The following is a 23,299-nucleotide window of genomic DNA, read 5'->3' on the forward strand; positions in this document are numbered from 1 at the left end:
TCACATACTTAATCTCTAAGAAGGTGAACCTCTAAGCAATCAAGAAGTCAGTCTCTGCAGACATAGATTACAACCAGTGTGTTAACCGGGCGCTGCTTCTCCACTGAATGATTTCTCAACCCTGATTTGTAAACCTTCTGCAACGGCCCACAGGCAGCTCTCTCATCTGCCCAAGGGACGCCTCCAGTGCTAAGACATCTGCAAGTCGATGACCACACTGGCACTCTGGAAGCACCTGCTTGGCTCCTTTCCCCCTCATCATTTTTAATGTATTTCAAAGAGGAAAAAGAAAAGAGTGTGGAAAGGATAAGGACCAAACAAACAAAAACACATTAAAAATAAATGATGGTGTAAGCCATGGCTGCCCTCTGCTTGGGAAAAACACTTTACTGTGCAGCAAACTCAACTCGACTCAGAGATCTGTTATCGTCTCTCAAGCTGTCAAACTCCAGGGCACCATGTGGGAGGCAAACCAGAGACTGTCACACCGATCATCATTATCAGTCACCACACAAAGCACATCCATGCAGGAGTGTGAGGGGCACATGGCTGAACAGCTAAAGGCTCATGTGCCATTCTCAAACAGCCCTAGAAATTCCCCAAGTTTTCATGGTCAAGTATGGTCCAGAAGAGTCTCATCTATAAGCCCAAGAGCATTGTGACTGATCCTCTTAAAGTGAAATAATGGGAGGGGACGGACTTGATGTGATTTATGTAATTTACCTGACTGGCCCAGGTTGGGTCAAGGCTCAGCACTAGAAAGATGTCAAGAGCCACAGTAATAAGCCCAGAGCCCATAGTAAGACGCTGAGGCTGAGGACCACGGATAATTCGTTCATTTACTCATTCCCTCAACAGCATTTGCTGAATGAATAAATGTAGCAGGCACTCTTCTAGGCACTGGAGATACAGCAAACAGGAGAACCAACCCGGCCTCCATGGAGCAAGTAGCACAGTTTCAGACATACTGCAGCATCCTGTCCCTTAGACGAGTCCCTTTGTCTCCCTGGGCATTAGTTTTCCAACTGTTAAGCGAAAGGACAGGAATCTGCTATCCATGACGCTGCAGCTCTGTCCGCACCATCCATAAATAATATCTTGAGGGATACTATTGATCCCAAATTGTCCATCTGGTTAGTGGGATAAATAAGCCTTCTAAAATTTGCCTGCTAAAACTCAAAATGAAAAAACAAAAAACAAAAAAAAACTGAAGCTAAAGAGAATATTAAAATAAGCAGTTAGTACTGCTAAAATTTATGTCAATTTTTCCACTGGACTAGGCCAATCCCAGTCCAATACCATGTCAGAAAACTAAAGAAGCTAGAAACCTAAAGTATTCTCATCAACCAAACCACCACCGTCAGGCAATAAGTTGGACTGTACAGATGGGTTATCAATGAATCTGCAGTTTGAGAAGCCCTGGGTAAGGTTAACCCAGGAGTGTCAGATCAGCATTGAGCTGGTCATGTGCCCATGCGCAGATATTGCCAGGCAGGCAGTCAAAGAAGGTGGTCACCAATAGAAGCAACTCAGGTTGACTCTCCTTTTAAATCTTCAACTGAAGATGTAGATTGCAGGCAACCATCTGCCCTGTACACAAGTATAAAGATCTGCATTTTACTCGGTCAAAAATGACACCAAGGTTGCTAGGCTGAGCCACAGAGTAGCTGAAAACACTGGTAGCTAAAATGGAGACAGTAGGCTTGCGGAAAGGAAAGATTCTCTCTCGGCACACTGCACCTTGTTATATGGATGAGACATTCCGGGGAGGTGTCCAGGAGCCAATGAGAAAAATATGGGCCTTATGCAGGAAAGAGGACCAGGCTGGAGAAACAGATTTAGAAATCAGGCGTGAATGGAGGATGGAGCCTCGGCCCTCAGTGAGACACTCGGGGAGAGGCCACAGAGGGAAAAATAACACAGACCTCGTGGGCAGGAGGGGGAAGGGAACCTCAGTAAGTGATGGCATTAGAGGGCATCAAGAACTCAGTGAACGAGACGGAGACCACATGATCACGAAAGGGGAAGGAGAGCCTGGAGGGGACCCCTCATGGCGTCCAAGGAAGAGGAAGAGATGGCCATCCTCCTTGATGACAATGTACTGCTCTGAGCAGATGACGATTCGAAGGAGAACGATCCCCGGGAACCTGGGCCCTCGCGTCCCTCCGATGACAGGATGGTTTCCGTGTTGCAGAGGAAAGAGTTCACGTGCAGAACTTCTCACGTCGTGCTTCTCCTCCCACAGGCTTGTCCATCGCCCTCATGCTTGAGAGCACCACATCAAAGAGTCTTAGGATTATTTTTATCTGATTCCACTCACTGATATCTGGGGGTCATTTTTCCACGTAGGTCCCATGGCCTAAGCTAGGTCCTCCCAGCATCAGTTTCCATTCTTGCCCTCGGAGATACATCAAGTCTCTGGAAGCCAGTTCTTTCCGTCTGACCTTGGTTTGAAGCTCTTCAATCCCAGGTGTCGCGGAGCCTTGCCTGCAAGCCCAGCGCTAGGCTACCTGCAAGGTAGGTCCTGCTGGAGGTTTCGTGCACAGCTCCAGTCTGGCCAGTGGCCCTGTGTATTCTCCAGGAATGCCCAGATCCAAGAGGGAAGGTGGTGCCACGGGCAGGAGGTCCGCACAGCAAGTGAGACTGAACAGTGTGGGGAGGATAGAGAAACAATTGCCAGCAGCAATGTTGGTGACTATTGTGCTGGTTAAAAAACGACTACAAATTCTGTGATCCTCTGCTGTGCAAGAGGTGTTGGCTATTCCCCAACTCTTGATTTAACACAGACGGTGAAGAGAAAGTGATGAGATGCAAACTTTGGAGACTAAGTTATAAAAAGGCACTCAGCTTTCCATTTTGATTGCTCACTCTCTCTCTTTTCTCTCTCTCCCCACCCCACTCTGAAAGAAACCTTTTCATATGAGCTGCCCTATGAAAAGGTCCACACGACAGCAACCAGAGAATGGCGCCTGGCCCCACAGCCAGCGAAGACCTGAGGCCCTCAGTTCGATAGCCCAAGAGGAACTGAGGCCCATCGACAAGAGGTGAGGACACTCGGAAGTGACTCCTTCAGCCCCGGTCGAGCCCTGAGGTGCCTGCAGCCCCATCCGACATCTTAACCATCACCTCCTGAGAAAACATGCACCAAGCCACCCGGCTATGCCGGTCTCAAACCCCTAACCTGCAGAAACTAGGAGATAACAAATGTCTGTTGTTCTAAGCTTCTCAGTTTGGGGACAACTTGCTCCACATCAATAGATAATTAACACAGCAGCAGAGGAGGAGCAGTGAGGGGGGTGCCTGGGGGAAGGCTCTAGAAAAACCAGACATTTGACAGGACTTCTGAGTAGACTGCAGCCCAGCACGGAGCTGAACAATGAAGGGTAGAAGGAAGTGCGGTTTGGGATTTTATCCCATTTCCACCCCCCATGGACAGTTTTGTGTTTTGTTTTTTTAAATGAATCTTCTTTAGAAGAACTAATCGTGGAAACTAAGATCTTTTAAGTGACAGTGTGGCAGTGACTAAAAAAAGAAGTGAATAGGTGTGAAACCTCACAGTGCGCAAGAGTGCACCCGCAGCTTCCTGGGCCCAGCCTGTTTGCACGGCGGGAGCCGGAGGGGGTCCTCTCCACCAGAGAAGCTGCCACCTGTGGATTCTAGTCTCGCCTGTTTCCTCACCTCGCCCTGACCCTGCTCGCCCTCCTCCCGCCTTCCCGAGCCTACCTCCCGCCTTCGACAAGGTTTCCATTTAGGTTCCCCGGAACAAGCCCCCATGTCAGAATGCCAGCAATGTCCTGGGAGCTCAACAAATGGACATGAGCAGAGTGACGACCTACAGTGAGTATTTCGGCCTAAAGAAAGTGGTGCTTGGATATCTCCCTGGTAATGACTCATCACATTTATATTCCCTGGTCTCACTTGATTCCCCCACAGCAGCCCCGTGGAGCAGACAGATGTAATTATTCCTGATTTACAGGTGAGGAAACTGAGGCTCAGAACGGCTCAGAGTCAGCAAGCCATGGACCCAGGGCTCAAGTCCACGCCTTCACGCTTTAGTCCTCGGGACTTTTTACTCAATGGTGGTCTCTCACTACATCACTTCCAAGAGGGCCGACCCAAACACAGCAGCCCGGCCTCGGTTTGGTCTTACGTGAAGCTGTTCAATGGAACCTTTCTCCCTTCGGTTCACGAGACGTTTGCTAAGGCAGTGTGTAGGTCACTGGAATATCTCTGGGCCTCGGTGCCCCCAGTTTGTACCACACAACAGTGGGCGAGCTGTCTGTCCCTTAAGGACTGCTGGGGCCTCGGTGCTCCATGCCAGGTGGGCTCATAGGAGGCAGGACATCAAGTCTTCACCACCCAGCAGTGATTAACCCTAGAAAACCCTGGGAAAGAACTGTCCGGGAGGGAATCAGTCCAGCCCACACAAAGTGGCCCTCGTGGCTGCCCCAAGTAGGTCAGCAGATGATCGTGGCATTCTTGGGCTTCGGCTGCCAAGAATATCAACAGAGGTCCCCTGAGCTCACTGGCCACAACTCCTCTGCCAGAGGCTGGAATGAGGAGGTGTGGTTCCCCTCCCCCACCTCACTGACCCCCACACGTGGGCCAGCTATTCCCACGTGGCAGGAGGAGTTCCGGTCCTCCCTAGGGCCAGCCTGCATGGACGGCCTGTTACCTCCTCTCCCTTTGGAGAGTCTGAGAGGAGCACAGGACGGCACCTGGCATCCAAAGGCAGCTTCCCATCAGCCGCAGACACCCCCACCGCACTGTCAGACGAGAACGAGCACAAGTGCTCCTGACTCACATGGTCTAGGGGCAGAACCAAAGAGCAGACAGAAAGGGCTCCCATTCCTGTCCTCCCCATGCCATGCTGCAGTCAACATGCCCCCACCCCGGAGCCCCAAAAAAGGCTCACGAGCGCCTTTTAATCCTTTTCCTTCTTCACCTCCCAATTCTCCCCAGACACAGATTCACTTTCTAACTTGTGATGACAAGGAGACTGGCAGACGAGGAGGGTGATGCTGGCAGCCAGCCGCTCCCGAAGCCTCTCACCCAGGTTCTTGGAGCCACGAGGTCCCTGATGTCCTTCAACACCCTCAACCAGGAGGAAACAAACAGCACACGGAACCAGCGCTGCCTAAAAGAGAAACATCCTTGGGCTCCATGGGAGTACGTCAAAACCCAGCACCATCTGGCCTCGTATCGACTCAGCGTGCGCTTCCAAGCCCCAGCCCAGAGCCCTCGTCGGCTCTGCGCTTGACCTGCGCATTTGGCTACTCGGTCCAACTGATGGGTCATTTCCCACCAGCCCGATTCTTATCTAAGATTAATATGATTTTTTTCTTACAATCAAACAAATATTTATCCCACAAATTCATAAATTCGCTATTTGGAAAGCTAGAGGAGTTCATTTTACATGGGCTTTATCTTCTTCCTCTAGATAAATTAGGGAGCTGAGATCCTACAGGAGAAAGTAAATCGATGGCTATTTCCAGTTACCAGCATTTGTCTTCAGGTTTCATAGAAATGATGCCCTGAGACACGCCGTCTATTCAGTACAAAAACATTCATCGATACTAAAGTATGCAGGAGAGCCTTTCCTGGTACTCTGTAAACGGAGGCAAAAGCTTCACAACTGTCTGAAGATTCACAAAGCCCTTCAGGACATGTGGCGATCAACTCCGTTCCATAACCAGCAAAATGAAGGCACCTGAGGAATAGGTGTAAGAGAACTAGGAATACATCGCCAGAAACCTGACCTCCCTGCAGGGAGAGCTAAATGTGTGGGACACATGCCACTCTTCCATCCCCTACTTGTGGCAGACGTCACTAATCGAGTCGACATTCTCTTCCAGGCCTCCCGGCTGAGACCTTAGGGTCCTTCTCAACACAGCACTCAGACGCGGCTTTTTCCATTCTGAGTTTGCACCCGAGAAGGAACCTAGGGGCTACCTCTGAGCTGGAAGCTATTAAGCTGAATAGGTTAAAAGTCTCATGTGAGAATTAAGGATTCAAACCTTAAGCAGGTCATCAATCAAATATGTATTTAACTCCTGCTTCCCTTTCTACGAGCCAGAGACTTTTATCAAAATAATGAGCACTGTAAACCAAATGGTGGCCTTGTTTCATGGCTGGACTAACAGACAGGAGGCCTGGCATGTGCTTCTGTTATTACAGAAGACCGTGTGAAAGACCCTTCATAAAACAGTGTTGTTTTTTTTTAATGGTGGCTAATCATTTTCCTACTTCATCAGTTATGAGGCATCAGCTCACCCCTTAAGTAATTCCTCTTTTCTCATTGCCCATGGAAGGAAGGAAGCTTCTTAGCATTACGAGCCTCTTTGCTGCCAGGTCATAACTGCCTTTTTTAGATTCAGCTCCTTTCACAACCGCAGACCCAACCACCACTACACCCTGTGCAACAGTCACACAGAAAGACACTTGTCATGTGTTTTCTCCCCCACCCCAACCCACAGAAGCAATCGCTCTTTTTACACTTCACACTTGTGCACACAAATATCTCTCTGTTCTAAGTCTCAACTCCCATTCACAAACCTCTCAAGCAGGTTGTCCACACTCTGGTCGTGAAAGTGTGGTCCATGGTCCATGGTCCAGTGGCACCAGCATTCAAGCCCAGACCTCCCGAACCTAAACCTGCATTTGAACAGGATGCCCTGGGTGCCTCCCACGCCCAGGGAATTTTGAAATGCGTTGCCCCAATCCCACTCCCTTCCTTTCTGGGATATCCACTCAGTCTTCATCTCTCTATCCTGACGCCCCTCTCCACCTCTCCACCAAAACAACTCTCATCAAACGAGTGACAGTCAATTCATGTATGAAAAGAATCAATACAACACCACTTCCCCCCTCTGCTTGCCCTCAGAACCTCTATCTGTCAAGACCAGGCTAAATGGCCACACTTCTGGGAAGCCTTCTCTGCTCCCCAAAGTAGATGAGGAAACCAAAGAGCAGACAGGCTGGGGAACTGTCTGCCCCCACACCCTGGGCACACTCTCAGCACCCCCAGGGCCGCCTCTGAGAAAGCCATCAGGAAGGACCAGCCCCCGGAAGCCCCTCAGGACCACTGTCAGGGCAGAGCTGCACAGCTGGCACCAGAATGGCAAGTCCAAAGCTCCTGTGTGACCGAGGCCCATGTGGGCTGGTCTAACCCAGGTTCCCTGGGCAGGTTCTTGCCCACTGATGCCCACATTACCTCCCTCAAGAACTTTCTCTGCTCTTCTTCCTTCCACACATACCAAGCACCCATCTCTTCCACTCTTCTTGCCTCAGGAGGAATTTTTCCTTTTCCTTTGGCCAACGGGATCCCAGAGATGAATAACCAGTCTCTGGTCTTCCCTGTGTCCCCAGGGAAGCGCCTTGTGGTGACCCAGTGAGTGCATACGAATCCCCAGGGAAGAGGTTTCAAACATGCAGATCCCCAGGCCCAGAGGAGGTGAAAACCTGCCATTTAGCAGGTGCCAGAGGTGACCCTGATGTAGGGGATCGTGGCCCCGCTTGGGGACCCTCTGCCTCCTTGAGGTTCCTGCATGCAGGACCACAGGCAAGTCTACCAGCCACTCTGACCCCGAGTCCGCCTTGGCCAAACGAGGGCTCCCAGGCCTTTCCCACACACCTCCTCCTTTTATCGTGAAGACCACAGCAGGTTATGCGCTACTGTTTTTGTTAAACTGGAAAACACTTAAAAATATATAAGGCAAAATTCTGCCACTCTTCTGCTTTGTTTTGACACCAAGAAATAAACCTCTATCCCCATTCCCAGAAATTCTCTATGTCCCTCAACCTTGTGGCCTACTGTCAACATACTGCTGAGTGCAGTGGGTTGTGAGTCACACCGGCCAGCACCCGGGCAGACGCTGGCTTCCTGATGGAAGCTCCGTCTGCCAGAGACCTGGGGTCTGGTGCATGAACAGGAGGCCGCAGCTTCCTCTCGGCAGCTTGAGAAAGGCAACATCGCTCTCTCCCCAAGACAAAGCTGTTTAGATGACCAACTAAACTTAAAATATTTCCTTTGTATCAATAAGAACATACAAAACGCCCATCCCAGTGTTTGCGGAACCATCCGACGATGTAAGAAAGATTTTAGACACTGTTTCCACGGTGTCATCACCAACCACTGAGTATCCCTGCATCCTAATTCAACCGCACTCGTTTGATGGTGCATGGGCGCAGGGGTCCCAGGGCGAGCACTGCCTTCCACCATTGTCTACTTTACTGTCCATTCAACTATTTTACAAGGAATATATCTGAGCCCAAATCAAAGGGGGACAGCTAGTAATCACCAGCTTGATCCCAACTTATTGAGGATACCATACTTCTGTAATCTCCTCGGAAGTTCCAACCCACTGACCCCCATACCCTGACTTCTCACCACACCCCACCCCTGTCACTGCCTCTCATGCAGCCGTATGCAAACGCCACTGCACCCCTGAAGTCACGTCCCTGCCTGTTCCCAAGCAGAGAACAAACACACCACTGTGCTGATGCGTCTCCATTTAAACAGTGACCACACGCCTTGTCAGATTAGCCTGCCGCACCTCTCCATCCTCTCAAATATCCTGTACCTCACATGCCTTCCTCATTCTCACCTCCATGCACAGCCACCCATCTCTCTACACTGTGTCCCCACACTTGTCTTCCTATTAGCGCACTCTCCCAGCTCCTACCCAAGGCCAACCCTGCCACCTGCACGGTGCCAGGACCCTGGCCTCTCACCCCTCCCGAGAACTCTCCTCCTATTAGTCCCTCTTGCATCGATCTCTCTCTAGCTGACTGTTCTGCCAGCATACAAATGTGGGAAGAACTTCCACCTTTCAAAAAGGCCCTTCCCTCATGAACACACCCCTCCCCTGAGGGCCCGATTCTGGTTCCTCTTTTCAAGCACAACTCCTTCACCGGCCAGTGCTCTCCGCTCCCCTTTCCGCACACTCACCAGTCCTCCACCCTCCTCCCCGAAGCCCCTTCTCATCTCTCCCTCCAGGCTCCTCTTGGTTAGCCTCACTCCCGCTAAGCATCGTCTGCACCCCTGCGACACCCAAACTGGGGTCTGCAGCACAGACCTCTCCCCAGGTCCAGACTCGTGAATCCACTTCCCATGGTGGTTGGGAATGCAAGGAACAGAAAGCAAGAGATTCGAGAGGGTGGAATTCTCACATCAAGGGGGTGATCGGGACCCTGCACCAGGAGAGGAGACTCCCCGTTGGGGGCTGCAGTGTCCTAATGGCGGGGCTGAACTCATGGAAAACTAGCAGGATGGCGGTAGCTTTCAGAACCACCAGGACGAATTTTGGATCATGAACGAGTAAAGAGGTCATCCCAGGCCCCAGCACAGTGAAAACAGAGAGGAGAGATAAAGCCAGAAGAGGAAGAGTCAGTACGTCTGGGGGGAGCGCTGGAGGAGGAAGAAAGGAGACAAAGAAGGAAGAAGCCAGAGGAACGGGTAAGAGAATAAAATAAGAACCCAGGGAAAAAACATTGGTCCTTGCTTATTCAGGAGACACAACCCAAACTCTGGCCAAATTCTTCAAAAGATGTAGAGACTCAATTCTCTGAGTCTTCCCTGGAGGGTTATTCGTACTATTACTACTAAAAGCTACAATTTATCAAGGTGCTTCCTGGACGCTAGACACTTTGAACATACTTCCTCATTTGATTCTTAAAATAACCTGTGACTTGAGTGTCACTGTCCCCATTTTATTCACAGCAGCAAAGAAACTTAAGACACCCTTGCAGGGGGGAGTCAGAGGCAGGATGTAAACTCACATTTTTACCCCAACATCCGTGTGGATAACCCCCCTACCACCCAGTCACAGAAACCGACAGTGGGGGAGCACCCTTCCCGGACACGAGGCCGAGGGGCTGCGGAGCAGCCCTCCAGAGAGCACTGGGCCTTCTGACCAGCCAGCAGCTTCCCAGTTCAGGGGAAGCCCATCTGTGCTGAGGTCCCGCATGACCCTCGGGCACGTCCACACAGTCCAGGCTGCCCTTGAGGACTCCATGGGATGGCGCGAGGACCTGGGGGTGCAGACCCCACAACCCTCCCAGCTAATCTAGGATCCTGGATTACTCGCACTCCCAGAATTCTCAGGACAAAACCAGGTCAAGGGCGTTGCCACACCCCACCCTCGCAGAGTTAAAGGTGAGGAACTGAAAGGGTTGATAAGGCACAGCAGACAGGGCCTGGGTAAAGGGGTGGAGAAGCCCTGCTGAGGAAGGCAGCACTCGGCTGGGAGGCCAGAGCCTTGGAAGGCACGGCCCCCAGGGAGCTCAGAGACCTTGGTAATACTCTCCTGGGTGCGTTTTGTCCTCTATGGGATCAGATCTGAGGCCTCTTCTCTGCGTCCAAGAGCCTAGGGCAGGGCGGCACCCAGTGCCAACGCAGCTTCATCTGAAACAGGCCCAGCCTGGGAGGCGGCGGGGCCGGCCCTCTGGAAGGGCCAGAGCTGGAGCCACCGAGGATTCCCGGCAGGTGTGCACCCCACGGGGGCCGCAGACCCACGCAGAACGTGCCCGGTCCCACCCTGACCCATCTGCCTATTCAATCAGGGAAAGCCGTGGATGGACTGAGTGGTCCTCAGACTCACAGGCAGGGGTGGATGGAGGAGGCATCTACCTCCGGGACAGGGTTAGTGGTCCTGCTGGGCTGGGAGCGAGGGTGCCGTCTTCCCTCCACGGGCCCCTCAACGGTGCCTGGAACTTCCACCACTGAAGCAACACCAGTGGCTTAAAATCTTGCTTCCAAAAATTTGTGGTTACAACGCAAACCAGCTTCTCAAGCAGGACAGCATCTTCCCGGGTCCTTTACCGGACCCACTCAGAACCTCCGACTGCCAGCACCAGAGCGACCTTGCCCCACCAGCTCCAAACCCTTCTTCAAACACACAAGGACACTGTAGACTCCCGCCCAGGTCTCCTTTAGTCCTTCCACAACATGGCCTGGACCCTGGGAGGGGGACCCAGGTGGTCCCCCTGCTCCTAGGGCCTCCCCTCCTCCTGTTCCGCCACCAAAGCAAGCAAGAGCCCCGGAGCCTCACCAGCTGACTCCTCCGTGACCCTGCCCTCGGAAGGATGAAAGCTCATCAGACCCTGGGGCCTGAACATTCTGGGTGCTCTCCTCCCCGCACCCAGCTCCTTCTTCCACAGCCTCCGGGGAGGGAGAAGTTTCATGAGGTAACAGCTCTAAAGACGTGTGGAGAAGGGACAATGGGGGTAAGACAGGAAGAAGGGTGATGAAAAAATAAAGCCATTTAACAAAATACATTCTCACCAAAATGCCACCCTGGAACTTTCAAGATCATCTGACTCATAATGCCAAGCTGGAGTCATTAATATCTACAAAGATGGAGACTGAATTTCTTTTGAAGCAGGCCAACCGAATGGCGCCTGCAGCCTCAACCTGAGGTAACGGGGCAAAGCGGTCCCAGCAGAGGAAAAGCGTCCAGCCCGGGAGCGAGAAGCAGCACTTCCCTCCCTCCCGACAGGCTCACAGCCACCCACACGGGATGCGCAGAGCTGCCCGGCACCAGGGGACTGGTCAGGACAGTGCGATCTTTGCAACTGCCCATGTGTCCTGGCTGGGAGGCCAGGCTCCATCAGTACCCTGGCTTAACCCACAAAGCTGGCCAGCCAGTGGGGCACAGGACTCGCAGCCAGGACGGGGTCTCCCAGGAGCCAGCAGGACTCCGGTTACTGCAGAAAAAGTAGGGTTCCCGGAGGAGACTGGAGGAGGGCAGCAAGAACAGAGACGCTCAGGCCCCTGATTTCAGGACAGGGAGGATGCATGAGGATCTCCCTCCTGCACAAAAGGAAAAGAGTATTGGGGGGGGGAGGGGTAAGGGACAAATTAAGACAACTGCAACAATATAATCAATAAATTTTTTTTTTAAAAAGGAAAGAGCCTTTGAAGTCTAGTAGACATGCATTTGCCTGACTTACGGCCCCTTTCTTCACCTCAGTACCCTCCACCATAAAATGGGCCCAACCCCACAGGGTTGCTGAAAAGAAGTAATGAGATTAGAGAGCCTACCACCATGTGTAGTTGGCGCCCAGTGACCCCAGGTACCCTTCTCTCCCTTACAGTACAAAGCCAGCCCCATCTGGTCCAGCAGGGGAGCCCAAGGGGAAGCCGTCCCTTCCCAAGGGAACCTGGAACGAGGCGCAGGGGCCTTCCCGAGGACGGGGATGGCAGTCCCAGTGGCAAGAGACTGACTCATTTGGCAAACGGTCCCTAATTTCCCTGTTCACATTTTGGGAGCCACAAAGCACTCTCCCCCCAAATGAGGCACGCAACCGAAATGAGCTGTGATTAGCACCGCAGAGAGACCAGAGAGGGGGAAGCAGCTGCAAGGAGGTTCCTGGAATTGATGGAGAGGGAGCAAGAGGGTGCGTCGCCGTCCCAGATGATCTCACTTCCTGGGCCCATCAGCAGGCAGGACTTCTTTTAAAGCCAACCTCCTCAACCTCTACAAGGCAAAAGCCACACAGAGGGCTGCCTATGACAGACCCGAGGCACCACTGGAGGCAGGCCTAGGGTGTTTTCTGTGGGGCACACAGTGAAATTTCAGCCAGTCTGTAGGCGATGTTAGCAGATGCACGAAACGGTCACAGTGGACACTAGTCTGGGAACATTGGCTGTTCGAGGTCTACGCTGACGTTACAGTGTGAAGGCAAATGGAGGAGAGAGGAAGGGTTTTGAAGGTTTTGGTGACACAGAGCTGTCCAAGGCAGGCAGTGCCTAAATGCTGAGTGGGGGGCTGAGGAAAGGAGGGTGGACCCAGGGGCTAGGGTCCAATTGCTTTTGTTTTAGAGGGAAAGTGGGTATTGTTCTATTGTGGGTTTCAATTTCATGCTGTCAACTACTCTTTGTTTTTTTAGAGGGGGAAGGGAGGGAGAAAGAGGGAGAGAAACCCTGAAGACTCAAGAGACAAACACCGACTGGTTGCCGGTCCCACGCATCCTGACCAGGGACCGCCCAAACCCACAACCCAGGCTTGTGCCCTCACTAGAACTGAACCGGCGACCTTTCACTTCGTGGGATGACGCCACACTGGCCAGGGCCAGTCCAGGGCTCTGCCACTTGTAGCCATGCCTGAGCCAAGACAGCTGTCATCGAGCATCGTGAGTAACAAGCACTGGCACTTGTACTAACTTCAGTACCAGAAAAAAGATCCGGAGTCTAGTCTGCACCCTCCCACCTCCGTGGAGCACTGGCCAGGTCACTTAACCCTTCTGAGTGTGGGTCTACTCGTTCGCTCTGAGGGACAGCAACGCGCCAAGGCTGCTGGGAAGACCCCAGTGAGAGCACGGTGGCTGCTGTTCGGCATGTCAGGAAGCACCGACGAATGCTTGGCCACCGTGGAGAAGATGGTCCGTGTTCCCACACATGGCTACACCCCTGCCACCTCAGCGGCCAGCCAGGGGGGCAGAGGACCATCGGAGAGGGAGATGGAAGTGAGGACTCTGGGAATGCAATCTCGGGACTGTTCGAACCCTCTGACGTGCAAGCTGGCTAAGTGCACCCAGACAGTCTACAGAAAGGAGCTCTCACACACACACAACAAGGCCAGTGGCCAGCATCCGAGCCTGGTGTCCTTGCTCTCCACCACGTTCAGTGACCTATCAGTGTAAAGGATATTTTTTCAAATAAGCCCTTTCTTAAACTTGCCTAGGAACAACCAGCCTCTCAGGATATCCCACTCGGGATATTCCTCCATAAATGCAAACTGGCAGATACTATGGCAATTGTTTCTCTGGTTTCAGGATGATACTTGGTGGAAAATGCCCACAGTATTTAACCAGCAGATCTGGTACCAAACGAGAGGACCATGACAGGGTCAGATGCAGCCCTGAGGGGACGTGTTCATGAGCCCAAACTTCCAGACGTGTGCAGTTCAGCTGCCCTCACGTGAACCTCACTTCATCCTGCTGGAGCTCACATCACCCGGCTTCCTGCCATTCCAGTTTCCTTTGTTGCAGCTGAAGCCCCAAGATGTGGGAGCTATTTACTACATTCCTATGATTTCTTCTCCCCACCACCTGTGTCCCCCAACCCCTGCCCTGCCCGCCCCCTGGGGCTCATCTCCGCTCCAACTCCAGACCTACCTCCGAGCTTCTGCACAGGAACGGCCCATCAGTGGCCTGTCTTCTCTCTGCCCACCCCATTCTACTCATCCCTCCATGACGACCTCCCCACCACTTCAACCTGCACTGGTGACTTCCCTCGCCGGGCCTCTGGCACCCACATCGTGCACCGACTCGGCACCTAACTCTAAAGGCTTGTCCCAAACAATATGCTAACCAACTGCCTTCCCTCCTGAAGAACAAAAAAGATGTTGTATGTGGTAGAGAGAGCTTTAGAACTAGAAAACCCTCGGTTACAAAACTCAGACTTTACCGCAGGTCACTACTCCCTTCGTCAACTCCATCTCCCAGAGCTTCAGCTTCAATTTCCACTTCTGTGAAACGGGAATAATCTTCACCGGAAGGGCTGCTATATGGCTTTAACAAGCCAGCATCTCTAACAAGCCTACTGGTGAGCATATAGAAAGTATCCCCAAAAGTTGTTTCAATTCCCTGTTGCTTCCCTTTACATGTCCTGCAAAACCTAGCCAAGTATTGCAACACAGAATACATTCGATAAATGTTTGATTAATTGATCAGTAGCATAAAGCAAACCAATAATTAGAGGGTCATTATCCAAAGCAACAGTAAGTGGTCAAAACGTATTGATCTATTTTTCAATTACGGATGAAAGGCTGGTGTCTACGGAGGAAGAGCAATCTACTTGAACTACACAAGCTTTCAGGATTACAAACCGCCAGTCTCTGTGAAGTCAGAGCTCAGCCAAACAGAAGTTTCAGCTTAAGTGTTCATGTCAGCAATTCATTACGTGCCTCCTTCACCCCTTCTTACACAAGTTAATGCCATTCCCGAACTGTTTTACATTTCTGGTTCACAGAAAGTTAACTTCACACACTAAATATAATACAATCCTCATGACTTCAAATCAAACGCAGAGCAGAATGATTCCATCAGAATGCTTTCCTATTAAGAGGAAATCCTGACCACTGCTCTGTGCTGGAAGATTGTTGTCTTATCTGTAAATATAGAATTAACATCTAATAAAACCTTTCTTCCCCTGCTAAACTGGGAGAAGGGAAGAGACAACCATGAAGCGACGAGGTCATTCAACCACAATAAAGCTGAGAACACTACTCAGGTCCTCTGAGCAAGAACGAAGTCTGTGCACTGACGATGATGCCGACTTGGTGGAATCCAATGAGACGAGGACTGAGTGGGACTCCGGGAGTTTGCAGCAGAGCCATGTCCACCTTGTGGCCTTTTTGGTCTTGCTGTCCTTTTCAGTTGCTTCTCGCTGGTTTTTGTTTTGTTTGTTTGTTTGTTCCCCCCTATTTGGTTTCTCTCAAGGAAAAATGTCTCTTGTGACTACATTCTCTTTGCAGCTGGTATTTCACTCTACCAAAACAATGGAAGTCCTCATGCAGGCTTGGGGCATTGCTTCAGTATATGAATAGGAACAAGTGTGGAAATGGCCATTTCAGTGAATGATCACAATGCACATTCATGAGACTAATTGTCCCCATGCCTCCCAACTTCCTGGTGGTGAGTTAGGCACCAACTCTTTCAGGTTATCAGCTGCAATTCAAAGCATTGCAGAGCTAGATGGGACCGCGAGAGGTCATGTAGCCCACGCCCCTAACTTCATGCAGGAGAAATGCTTGGTTATCGGGGAGTTCCATATCAGCCTTACTAGTCAAACATTCTTGATGTCAAAAGAACTGTGTCAGTTCGCTGTAAGAGGCTTCTCCTGTCTTCTCTAGAAACCAAAAGCAACTACTCGGGGCCTTTTTCTCAATATCCGTGATGATGGTTAAGTGACCTCTAATTCTGTTCCCTACGTTCCCTTAAAAATTTCTTAAGGGGCTTCTTATTCATCCCTTCAAATACGTTGTTTAATCATCTTTTCTGTACTTTCTGGGTTTGTCAGAATTATTTTCAGCCAATTCAAACATGGTGGTGTCAGATACTAAGTGGTCAGATACTACTAGCTGACCACACAGTATTTAGCTGATACTAAATAGGAGTAGAGAAGTACTTCCCTCCCTTGTACTGTGTTCGCAGTGTAACACAGCCTGGAGTCATGCTCACTTAAAAACATACAACAGCCCTGGCTGGTGTAGCTCAGAGGATTGAAAGCAGGCTGCGAACTGAGGGGTCACTGGTTCGATTCCCAGTCAGGGCACATGTCTGGGTTGTGGGCCGGGCACAAGAGGCAACCACACATTGATGTTTTTCTCCCTTTCTCCTTCTCTTCCCCTCTCTCTAAAAATGAATAAATAAATTTTAAAAAATACAACATGCACGCCTCCAGCTAGCGTTCCACTAGGACTCCCAGATCCACCCCAGCTAGGACTAGTCCTGTCCGGTCGGCAGGGCCAGCACAGTCAACGTAACAGTACCTGCCAGGTCAGTGCCGAACCTCTGATGACTGCTGCTATCACCTCCCGACAAAGTTTCCTGTTCTGGCGTAAGGGTCAGGTAGACAAGGGATTGTGCTGCTCATGCCAGGTTTACATGAAATGCAATACAGGATTTTCTAGCTTTTCGTCTGAAGGATCTTTCTCCTTTTAGTCTTTGTCTAAAAACTGACATCGGGGCGCCTGACATGTGATCAGAGGGTGGAGCATGGAGCCAACAGAACAGGCATAGAGAACACTGTTCCCAACCACTGCCCCGCTTAAGGGAACTTGGAGGTAATTGGGGAACTTAGCAATAAACACCACAAAAAGGTACCCCGAGATCTGAAACACTACTGAACCTCTCTAAACAATTGAGCATCCTGCAGTAATAGCTAAAGAGGATTTTTTTAAAAAATAAGGCTGCTGCCACCTAACATAGCTGGCTCATAGGCCCATCCTCAGTATCACCCCATACTCGGTTTGTAAGAGGTTTCCATTCAATAGCAGGTCCGGCACCAGGACTCCTGCCCACCACCCAAGGAGGCAAATCGCCTCCTATGCTTCTTTTGGGAAATGAAGTGGTTAGGGGAAGGCCTAATTCTGAGTGTGCCCCCACGCATTTGAGTTCTTAGGAAGAACTGCAGCTCAGCGACTCCTCAACACCCACTCTACACTTAACAACTTCGGGGAGCCACAGCCCTTGTGGAAAAAGTAGTCACCAGAAAGAGGCCATTTCTTTAACCAAAACACTGCAAGCAGGGCCCCACTGAACATCCATTATTTATGCGATCCAGATGGCACTCTGTTGCATTCGCTTAGCCCATAGCAGCCATTTGCACAAACGCAACTATTTTAAAGTTCACCGTGTTTCACATAAGTTGCTAGAGGTGAATGGTATCAATCATCATGTCCTCAGAGTTACTGTCACCTATGGCTAGTGCAGAGATGAGCTGGATTATTTACAGATTCTCTGATAAGGACTGGACTGTTGTAGTCTGGACTCAGCATCCAAACTAGGAAACTGAATAGCTTTCTAAAATTTTGTGGCAGAATTTTTTTTTGGCCCTGAAATGTTTCTGTGTCTAGGCCTCAGTACAACTTACATTACTAATCATGAAGTGCCCCTCCAGCCCTGCACTTGGTGGTGTGAAATTCTTCTTTCCTTGGTGTGAGGCTTAGAAAATGCCTTGAATGTCACTCACTATTTCTAACTCCAGGATCACCAAACTACAGCACCTGGGCCAAATCTGGCCAGCTGCCTATTTTTGTAAATAAAGTCTTACTGAAACATAGGGCTGGGCCCCTTCATTTATATAATGTCTATCTACGGCTAGGTACTTCCATGCTGAAACCCCAGGCCTGAGTAGTTGCAACAGAAGCCCAGACTGCGAAGCCCAGAGTATTTACTATTTGAGTCTGTACAGAGTTTGCCGAACCCTTGGTACACCCAGGAAAATAAACTGCTTCTTCAGAATAACCTCATCCTCACCCCAACAAAAACCAAACACAGCCCTGGCCCAAGAGAGTAGTCTTTGCACACTGCTTTGCATGAAATGCAGTCTGACTCTCTCACATCTGAAACAAGAGGCATATGAGACATAAAACACTTGAAAGACAACCTGGAGGAATGAGTTCAGAGTCTCAACTGCAGAAGATGAAGTTCTGGAGGTGGACGGTGGTGATGGTTGTACAACAATGCAAAATGTACTTAATGCCACCGAAATGCACATTTAAAAACGGTTCAAATGATAAATTTTACATAATGCATATTTTACAACAACAACAAAAAAGCCAAACAAAGATATTTTGAGGAAAAAAAAGTTTAGTTCTTTTTACTGCTTAGGGAAACTTACAAAGTCCATAATGGACGTCAACACGGGGTGACTGTTCTAAAAGAAGACAGAGCGCTTTAGCAGCAGCACAAGGACACGTTCAGTCTCTACCCGACCCGACATGGGCTGGCAACGCTCAGGGGGGCAAGACCTGCCTGAAGACTGATCTGGTTCTACCTGACCTGGAGCAGAATGCCCACCTCCACACAGGAGCAGCCTATCACAGCAGGGCCAGCTCACAGCGGAACCAACCGGCAGCTTGGGGAGGCTACAGCAAAAGCAGCTTCCAGGTAATGGAAACATTAACCACCCAGCACTTTCCAAACACACACTAAATCTTGCATTCTTGTGCAAAACTATTCTTGGCATGGTGGGACAACAGCGTTGGGACAGGTTATTCCCTCTGTGCACACACAGGGCTCTCCATAAATCTTGGCCATGGAGAAGGCACTGATGGCCATGGTGATGGCGGGTTGGTGACAGCAACTGTGGACTCATAGAGCCAACACTGGCACCAACGCCGGGCACTGTCTACTTGCCATGCCACTACCACCTGTCAGTCAAACCGATGCCAACCACTGTCCTAAGACCATGCTTCTAACAAACAACAGGGTTCGACAAATCCCAGGCAAGCAAGTGGGCAGAATCCTTTCAGGAGTCTTTTTGATAGGACGGTATGAAAGTTGACCTCATGGAGGATGGAGTTGGTAAGGCAAAATTTACAGAGATGCTATGGGAGCATTGGAAACAGGCTTTTATTTAACAGGAACTCAAACTTGACACAAACCCTAATTTAGGCAAAGCTTTATCACAATTCTACACATAACGTGTGGGGGTTGCTTGGAGAGCAAATTGTTATAATTATTAGCATTTTTTAAAAAAGCATTTCCTATCAGAAAACGTCACCGTAAAGGACTACAAAATGATACAAAGACATTCTCGGTGATCTCCTTCTTGAAGACTGGCCTGGACTGAGAAACCCGAAAGGGCTGGCGGGATAATGGTGCCCGTCCAATCTCCCCTTTCAAAGGCAAGAGAGAGATTCTCGGGCTCCAAACCATTCCAGTAACAGTCACTCGAGGACTTTGGCTGACAAGAATATCTGGCACGAGACTGTTCATTTATCACCTGAATGCTCAGAAGTGAATGAAACCCACGAGAACGGCCATGTATGAGACCCAGAGTAGAACCCAGTGCCCCGACCAGTCAAACCGGCGCCCTCATTAGGCCGCAGGCAGAATGCTGGATCACATTTCAGAGGCCACGACACTCGCTCCCACTGACACGGCCGTAGGAGGGCAGGTCAGAGTATTCGCCTTTCTCCTCTGCCCCCACCAGCAACTGCATCCGAGGTGCAGGGTGGCCGCCCTTGCCCTTGGGAACACTCAGGTCTCAGGTCTCTGAAGCCAGTTTAGCAGAAAATCCCCTCTGCAAGTTTCCTCTAGTTGTGAGGTGACCAAATTAGTATCTCAGCTGATGCTTACTCTGTTGTCTTTTGCCCCCTCTCTTCCTTCAGTGAATTACTTTATTTTATTTTATTTTTAAAGAGAGGGGAAGGGAGGAAGAAAGAGAAAAACACTCATGTGCAAGAGATATATCAATTGGTTGCTTCTCACGCACCCTCAACTGGGGACCGGGCAGGCAACTCAGGCATGTGTCCTGACTGGGAATTGAACCAGTGACCTTTTACATTTGCAGGTGCATTACTGTCGGGCACTGTCCGAGGGACATGATGACACCATCTTTACCCTCAAGGAACACACCCTATTTCTTTACCCTATTTCATGAGAAATACAATCTTAGTATGTTGCCCTAAACACTATACTAGTGGCATAAACAAAACTCCACAGAACAACACTCAAGCACATTTTTACATTGTGATTTTTGACATTTTACATCATCCAGGTTTTAATTCCCAGCTTCACCTTTTGCTCGGTTCTACCCCCATTCTCTCTGGCTAGAGACATTCTTGCCTACAGACTAAATAGCAAGAGTCAACCCAGACGTCTTTGCTGATAGCTTCCTCCAAGAGCATCTCCCTGACTACTTTGATCCATGGCCAGTGCTCAATCCGCTGAGCCACGCCAGCCAGGACACTGCATTATTTTAAACAAGGTGTCTGTGTTCAAATCCTATGAACTCGCAGACATATACTTAAGCACTAGATGGAATTCCTTTCAGAACTAGGCCTTGTCAGACACGATGAGCAGGAGGCAGGCTGCTTCTTGACATTCAGATAAATGCGGCTTGCCTGGGGTGAGGAGAAGAGGGTTTGAGGGGGCGGGGTAGCGAGACTGCCGATAGCCTTTGTGGCTAATTTATTTCAGTCAAGGCTTAACATAATCACAGAACATCACCAACACTTTCGACAGAGTTTTGAAGAATGAAAAAAGAAAACTGACCACTCCTCACTTACCACATCCAACTTGCAGAAACAAAAATACCTAAAGCACATATATGAATGGCTTTTCATAAAGCCTGAGAAAGCAGAGTTGAGCTTTATTTTCTTAATATAAATGCGGGGTACTTTTCCTTAGAGTTAATATGCAGTCTTTATTTTACATTAAGCACTCTTTTGACTTCACGTCTTCACAAAATTTCTTTTCGCTTTTGAGGTATGAGTTACTTTAAATAAAAATACTGTGCCACATCAGCACATTTTTTCTCTTAAACAGTGAAATAAATAAAATAGTTAACTTTTTTTTTCCATCAGATCATTTTCAGTTACTTCTTTGTAGAGCAATTGCAGTCTGAGCTGGGCATTTTCTCAGACATTTAAAGAACATGTAACGAAGAATTTTAAAAAGGAAAAAAAAATCTTCGTGTTGCACAAACTGAGGCCATTCCCGACTTTTCTGGGCTGAGCTGAGCTGTGACGAGGGGGCTTTTGCGCAATCTGAGCTCCTCTGCTGGCTGAAACGCATGTGCAGGAGGGGCTGGGCAAGGAAAGAGGAAGAACGGGAGGAGGAGGAGGCGCAAATCATCGTGCCTTCTTTCTACCTTCTTCGGAAATGGCTTGATTGAAGGATGCAGAGTCCCCGGGTCAGGGAGATGACTGCAGAGGGAAAGGCAACGAAAGATAAAAAACAACGGCACAGGACAACTACCTAAAAGGGAAAGAATAAAATTAAGGGGGTGGTGGAAATGAAATGAATTAAAAAGGAATCAAAAGAAAGAAAACAACCAACAAATTGCCACACCGAGAATGAACACCAGACTTGTATCTCCCGTGCCTTCAACATCAGCAGCACAGAAACAGCCACGAACAGGGCGGGGCAGTTGCTCCTGGGCACTGAATGACACGAGAGACGGAGAGGGCACAGCTGGGTTTTTAATTCCTAGGTGGCGCGGGCGGCAGAACTGGGGGTTGGCGAAATCTTTTTATTTTCTCCTCCACTTGGAAACCAAACAAACTAAATCTTTTCACTGTTAAATTACCCCAGGAGGACCATTACTATGCAATCTATCTTCCTGTCACCTAAGTAGAAATGAGCAGCGCTATGGTATCGGGCCAGCGGCAGTCACAGAAAACCCCAAGTGATGCCCCATTGGGTCCAAGGCTGAAAGGACACTGCTTCATGCACACACCCTCACCCAAAACAGTGTTCCAAGTGAGTCCAGGGACTCTGAATTGCTCGGAGAGGCAACCAAGCCAAGAGGTCCATTCCAATCCTCAACTAGTTCAGTAATTCTAAATGACAGACTTGAAACTTGGTGGCAGTTCAAACTGGGTGGGCCCTTTAGTCTGACTGGGGACCAACCACACATGGACGTTGCTTCTGAAATGAAATCTAAGTTATTTCAGTCTTTGGAATGGAGTAGTCGGCACAAAGGAATAAGCGATAAAACCAAGTTCTATCACATTTCACCCCAGAAGAGTTCCCAAGGGCATAGATGGGTGCCCCTCCAGTGCCCATCCAGAACTGAGAGCAGTGGCAAGGGACAGAGGAAAGGAAGGGGGGCGGGGCTCAACGGGAAAATGGCCAAGCGGAAATGGAACAAAGTTCAAAATCAAATGAGCAGCTCAGCCTCTTCCAAGCTGAAACTCACCATCACCCACCTCCTGTCCTTCTAGTACCCATGGTATCACTCCTCACTGCTCAGACATGCAGGACCAGGTTAGATGGACTTCCGATGCTGAGACTAGCTACTTATGTTGTCAAAGGGAGGCTGAGAAGGGCCTGGTTTCCATCTGCCACCTAGGCCTTCCCTCACCCTGTCTGTGTCTCTCCCCCCCAATCCCATCCCATCCCATCCCACCGTCTCACATCACAGATCTCCCTTGCTTGGTCTCCCTTCCCTGACTCCTATCCTCTTCCTTAGTATTCATGTCTTTGCTCTTCTACCTGCCTCCAGCCCACTCCCTCCAGTGACAAAACCAGTTGGGCCTTTCTCCAGACGTTCCACAGTGCCTGTCGAGTGTTCTCTTGTTGGATATCCAGTCAGAATTTTACCCCTGCCAGGGGTCTTTCTAACCCTCTCCCAGTGCCCTTAAGCCCTCTGGTCAGAGATCACCTGTCATCATTTTGGTGAGTCTGCCTAACAACCATAGACCACGCCCTTGCAATTTCCACCTCTGACCCCCAGCACGCACGCACGCATGCATGCACGCATACACACACACACACACACTTTCTTTTCTTCTTTTGCCCATTTAAGCCACCTAGGAAACAGCTGGTTGGTTCCCAGCTTTGTGCTCCTAACATCCATTTTCTCTCTCATTTCTCCTGGTGGAGCCAACCGCAGGCCCCCAGAAATGCGCTGCCACTTTCTTGGTCTTCTGCTCAGTCCCTCTCAAGAAGGCTGACTTCCATCCCTCCACACATCTTCAGCGTGGCCCTCACCCGTCTTCACACCCTCATTCTCCCTCCTTCCCTACTCAACACACTTCGCTGCCCCCTGGGCCTCATCTACCCCTGAATCGACCACCGGATGCCATGCCCAGGTGTGTATGACCTCCCCAACCTCGCC

At 50.0% G+C, this 23,299-nt stretch overlaps 1 protein-coding gene across 3 annotated transcripts in view; it reads right to left on the minus strand.

The window, feature by feature from the left end:
* DPF3 (double PHD fingers 3) overlaps positions 1-23,299 on the minus strand; it is a 234,195-nt gene that overhangs the window by 23,161 nt on the left and 187,735 nt on the right. Inside the window, exon 10 of one of the 3 annotated variants that reach the window (XR_005079916.2) lies at positions 20,632-21,383. The exons of the other annotated variants lie outside the window; for them this stretch is intronic. The gene's annotated coding sequence lies outside the window, so the exon portion shown is untranslated. Of the gene's footprint in view, positions 1-20,631; positions 21,384-23,299 lie in introns of those variants that run through there. 3 annotated transcript variants of the gene reach the window in all.

This window comes from Artibeus jamaicensis, unplaced genomic scaffold (genome assembly GCF_021234435.1).
Source record: "Artibeus jamaicensis isolate MK-2021 breed Jamaican fruit bat unplaced genomic scaffold, CSHL_Jam_final contig_851, whole genome shotgun sequence".
NCBI lineage: Eukaryota > Metazoa > Chordata > Mammalia > Chiroptera > Phyllostomidae > Artibeus > Artibeus jamaicensis.